Below are 4,478 nucleotides of genomic sequence, written 5' to 3' on the forward strand. Positions count from 1 at the left end.
AACAACTGGTGACGGAGATGGCGACTGAGGCGGCGCTTGAACCGGCGATGCAGGTGGCGTTGGTGTCGGAGCTGGCGCAGGCTGTTATGGTGGTTGGATAAATGCCGACTCATCATGGATACAAGAGGGACACAGCTGAGATGAGTTATGAGAAACAACAGGTACCGATGTAGTGCAATAACCGATAAAAGTGCATCCACTACTTCGAGGAGATAATTTATGCTCCGCATACGGTCGTAGATAGGGGTAGACACGACACCCAAAAGCTTTAAAATTGTTGTAGTTAGGTACAGTGTGAAAGACAACTTCAAAAGGAGACTTATGATCCAAAAGCTTTGTAGGAAGACGATTTATGACATAAATTGCTGATGTGAAAGCATCAACCCATCAATTTGCAGGAGCATGGGCACTAAACACCATGGCAAGTCCGGTTTCAGTAAGGTGACGATGCTTTCTTTCAACACCGCCATTTTGTTGAGGTACATAAGGACACGAAACTTGATGATGAGTGCCATTATCAAGGAAAAGCTTGGTAACTCGATTGTTTAAGAACTCTCCACCACCATCACTTTGAAATACCTTTAGCTTGCAAGAAAACTAAGTTTGAGCAAACTGTAAAAAACCAACCAAAACCTCATAAAAATCGGATTTCTTTTTAAGTGGATAAAACCATGAGAACCGTGAGTGATCATCTACAAATAGAGCATAAAACCGATAGCCATCAACAGAGGTGATAGGGGCCGGACCCCATAAATCGCAATGAACTATATCAAGGACATGTAGTGCTCGTTTATTATTTAATTCAAATGGTAAACGATGTTGTTTGGACAACGCACAAGAAGAACACATAGAAGGACTTGGTAAAATAGAATTAACACGCAAAAAATCATTTTTATTGAGCAAAGAAATAACATCATAATTAACATGTCCAAGTCTTTTATGCCATAATTCAAAAGAGGCTTTATTTGAAGAGATCACGGATGCCACCAAGGCTTGAAAAGCAGAATTGAAAACGTAAAGTCCATCCTTATGCGTGCCTGTTGCTAGTATCCTTTTGCTGATTGTGTCCTGAATAGCAAATTTGGTTCGAGAGAACAAGAAATCAACCGGGTAATCATTAGTCAACTTGCTAACTGAGAGTAACTTCTTTTTGAGATTAAGAACAATAAGTATGTTGCGTAATTTCAAGTTTGGAGCAATGGAATAAGTACCAACACGAGAGATAGGGAGAACATTACCATTACCAAAAGCTACCTTATCATGGCCATGATAAGGAGTAGAAGAGTCCATTCCAGCCGAGGAGGGAGCCATATGAGCTGAGGCACCCGAATCGACATACCAATCAGGTGTAGAGTTGGTTATGTTACACTCGGTGTTGAAGGCTTGAGCAAGATTAGCAACAGAACAAGAAGACCCTTGTGCATAATTTCCAAGATCCAGGCAGGCATTCGCATAATGACCATCATGACGGCAGAGTTGGCAATGAGGTGGTCAGCGACCACGACTCCTTCCGGCTAAGTTTCCGCGATTTGAGGAGCGACCACATCCTCGGTTTGATAAGCCTCCTCGAGAGGTGTTGGCGGTGAAGGCAACAGGGGCGGGTGGGGATTCCTGTAGCGAGGAGATGAAGAGATCGTGGCCTTCTGCTCGAGCAACGAGATCACGAAAAAGTAGGCGAGTAGATTGGGCTCGCTGTGTGGTGGAGAAAGTTTCAAAGGAGGGCCCTAAGCCACACAAGAACCAATGGCTTTTATCGTCATTGGAGACAGTCTGCCCAATTGCCGAGAGCTGATCACAGATGGCCTTAAATTGTTTGGCAAATTCGGAAACAGATAGCGTACCCTTCTTGAGCTGACGTAGCGAGTCCTTGAGATTTTATGAACGTTCCATGGAGTCATGGCTGTAGGCTGATTCAAGAGCAAGCCAGATTTCACGCGAGGAATAGAGTCCCGATACTTCTACCATAGATTCCTTAGAGAGAGAGAGAGGATTGGAGAATGAGAAGTACCTTCTGATCAAGACCGATGCATGAGTCAAGGTCTGGATTTGCAGTCTCTTTACCGTCGACTTGGATCTTGGAGGGAGGAAGAGTGGCTGAGCCATCGACATGGCTGATCCATCTTTGATGTCGCAACAATGGTGTGATTTGATTCTTCCACAAAAGATATTTGGAAGAATTTAATTTGATGGTGAGCATATCGATGAGGGTATTTAAAGAAAAGGTGTTATCAGAGGGAGAAGAAGCCATTAGAAGAAGAAAAGAATTTGCGAATTGAAGGGTAGCCGATTAGGTTTAGGAGCGATTTTTGGTTGATACCATGTGAGAATGATTTCCCTTGAATATTATTGAAGAATTGAAACAAATATATATACAATTACAACATGAATAAAAGGAAACAGAATAACTAATTTACATAAGAAATTTATTCCTAATAAAATGCAAGTTCATTATCACTGACTTTATTGAATATTAATTAAAACAATGTAATTGATGGGATTACCAAAGTTCTAAACCAAACCAATACAATACCTTTGGTCTCAGCAGCAAGCAGATGCTCCTTGGCCATTTTTCACAAGTATGATTCAAGTAAACCCCCACATATCCTTTATAACCAATGTAACATGTAAATAGACTTCTTTACCTCTTCCTCACCGTGTGACTTATTATGGATCATCATGACGCCACTTTCAAACTTCTTGACCAATACTGGACTGCAATAAAAATCAGCATATATAGTAACTGGACTTAGATAAATATAGCTTGATAAGATTTGATTTTAAAACAGACACCAATAATGAGTGTACATGAATTAATAAAGGCTTGTAGTGAGTTCAACAAGTCTAGAGCTTTCGAAACACACCACAGTCGAAAAGCCTCATCTTCCTGTAATAGAAATAGATGAAATAAAATTTAAAAACCGAGTTCCTTTAATCTTTATTAAAGTAGTGATATTTAAATATATATCACATTAATCTTGATACCATGCCTATCTCTCCAATCAGCCAAAGTAGGGAAAAATGCCACTAGAAAACATCAATATTTTGTTGCCACTTTGACCCCCTTGCATCATCCTGTGATGTGTAATTTTTGAACCTGAGAACATGCTATTATACTCGTGGTTAGTCATGTCAAAAAGAGCATCCTTCATTACCTTTACCACAATCAAAAGATCAAACGATTACTGAGTTTTTTAACAACACCCACTATCTGTTCAACCACTTTATCAAGACAAACACACAATACTTGCACACAATCACACAAACATTCAAAAACATAAACAATACCCTTGATGCAAAAAAAATGATTGCGCCTAAAAAAATAGGTATAATATGCAAACTCCTGTTACATGCCTTAGATTCTTATCAAGAAACATAAAAAAAACATGAAAAAGTAGCACCATGTGTAGCGGATTAATATCGTCTTTTGTAATCATGAAAATGTGAATAGCATTTTACCAGAAGCAAACAAGTTTCAAATTACGGAATCACTTTGCTGAAAAAACATGACTCTGCCTAAAAAAAAAACAGGCATAATATGCAAACTCTTGTTCACATGACTTACATTCTTATAAGGAAACATAAAGAAAAGATGTAAAGGTTGTCAGCAACATGCAATTATGCAAATAGATGAAGATTGATTGAAGGAAAATAAATAAATGGTACCCAATGTAATTATAAGCAGATGAATGATTAAGGCCACTACTTCCTACCCATGAAGCTTCCTGGAAGATATATATTCCCTCCACCAACAACTATGGCAACCTAAAACGTTCATACAAAATCAAATATCAAACTTAAACTTTAAAGGCTAATGCAAAAATTATTCCTATATCAACTTACTTCCATTGATTTGTTTATTACAACATTTTACTTTGAAACATATACACAATTTCAAAAGTGTATCAACTTTTATACCAGTTCAAATTATTTTGTATTTAGATGGCATTCTTTAGATTTTTCAATGTACAATGTTGTAATTGTTAGATTTTTTAGATCACAATTTTAACCCTTATAATGTTTAGATCTTTTTTTTTCTAAAAGAATTATCGTATTGAATGCTCTTAAGTAAATTGTCAATGAAGAACCATAACCCCTTTCACATTACAAAAATTTGAGCATAAATTTCTATTTTAGCATGGGTAAAAGATGTTGAAGGTCATCACTAGCCCGATAGAATCATGTTATTGTCTAGAAGAAGTTAGCATGTTCTAGAATGATCTGGAAGATTCTAGAACATTATGGAATACTATGGAGAAGTCTAGAAGATGCCAGAAGATTCTAGAATACTCTAGAACGAGATGGAAGACCCTGGAAGGCTATGGAACATTCTAGAATACTATGGAAGGCACAAGAATGTCTATACTTATCTAGGACATTATAGAACATTCTAGAAACATATAAAAGCTTGTAATTGATATAGAATATGGTAGATAGTTCTAGAATAGTCATGAATGTATGTAGATCTAGAAACTTCCTAT

At 37.6% G+C, this 4,478-nt stretch overlaps 1 long non-coding RNA gene across 1 annotated transcript; it reads right to left on the bottom strand.

Annotated features, from left to right (window-relative positions):
* Positions 1–643: 643 nt before the first annotated feature.
* LOC145094304 (uncharacterized) lies at positions 644–3,178 on the bottom strand. Its single transcript, XR_013703271.1, has 4 exons — positions 2,983–3,178; positions 2,806–2,884; positions 1,239–2,712; positions 644–1,068 (listed from the first exon to the last, which is right to left on the bottom strand). It is a non-coding gene; the product is annotated as an uncharacterized LOC145094304 (long non-coding RNA).
* Positions 3,179–4,478: the final 1,300 nt, after the last annotated feature.

The sequence above is a fragment of the Lactuca serriola genome, chromosome 3 (assembly GCF_051521515.1).
Source record: "Lactuca serriola cultivar US96UC23 chromosome 3, Lser_US96UC23_V15, whole genome shotgun sequence".
Taxonomy (NCBI): Eukaryota; Viridiplantae; Streptophyta; class Magnoliopsida; order Asterales; family Asteraceae; genus Lactuca; species Lactuca serriola.